The following is a 1237-nucleotide window of genomic DNA, read 5'->3' as shown; positions in this document are numbered from 1 at the left end:
AGTCCAATAGAGCAAGACGGAGCTGCCTATTCACTTTTTTTCGGGACCTATTTATCCCCCTAGGGTCACCCATACAGTTCCAGTGTCTACAGGGTAAAATATCGGACCAAATCAAGTGCACCCCCGGCCACCTCTGCCTAATGGCCCGGAAGTCAGCAGACGCCTGTTCAATAAGTGCTCTGCCCTTCAGCATGCCCAGGTCATTTCCCCCCAGGTGAATGACCAAAAAACGTGGTGCATCCCGGACCACTGCCATCTGGAAAAGCACAGGAAGGAGCCCGTCCCAACGCATCCCACGACAGCCCAACCATTGTACAGTAGCCCACTGGCTAAGCCCAAGCTGCGTGCCAAAACGCGACTTTGCCGCCCTGCAGGCCGCCCAAAAAACCATACTATGGCCGCAGATGAGGATGCGCACTCTTTCGTCTCCCTTCCAGTGGCCTGTCAAAATAAACAATGGAAACTCATAACAGTAACAAAGAGCAAGTCACGGACTGGCTTTTCGAACCCCTCGAAAAGGTCGAATATAAGACCTATAGGCCGTGGAACACCATCTGCCCAAGGACTGTAACCTCTCTTGGGGGAAGCCCAAACAGGCGGCCGTAGACGCTGCTCCAATGCAGAAGGAGTGTGTCCCAAAAAGTTTGGGATCCAATCCCATATTACCAAGGGCCGTCCTGGTAATTGCCCCAAACTGGAATCTAGAAAGGGGTTGGCCATCCTTTTGTGCAAACAAATAGCCTGGCTGTTGTCCCCGTACTGCCAGGAAAGTTTTTAATGCGGCTACAGGGCAAATCTCGGGCAGCTGTGAGGGGGAAAGCAGGACCGTATGTCCCCTCCTGTGCTGATCAGTCTTTGACCATCACAAGTGTAAGGCAGCTTGTCCCCCCTTCCAACTAAAATCAGACAGTAAAAAGGCACGGGAAGAGATGTCAGTCTTAGATCCCGCCAACACCTCACTAATCCTAAAAGCTCCAAAGAATATTGTAAGTGCGGCCGCATGAAAAAGCAATACCTCGAAAGATGAGGAACATAAACACTCCAATTGCATCAGGAGCCCTAATAAAAGTTCTGGGTGCATAGGGGAGCGGGAATCTGGATTAGCGGGATATTCCCGTGCCCAGCCTTCCATTTTACGAAGTCGGAAGTCATCGGAAAAGTCCTGCAAACCGCGTAACTTGGCCAAAAAGGAAAGGCCAGAGAGCTTACTTCTAATAGTCTTGACGGCAAGGCCCTT

This window comes from Rhineura floridana, chromosome 1 (assembly GCF_030035675.1).
Source record: "Rhineura floridana isolate rRhiFlo1 chromosome 1, rRhiFlo1.hap2, whole genome shotgun sequence".
Classification (NCBI taxonomy): domain Eukaryota; kingdom Metazoa; phylum Chordata; class Lepidosauria; order Squamata; family Rhineuridae; genus Rhineura; species Rhineura floridana.
Note: the sequence above shows the minus strand (reverse complement) of the source record.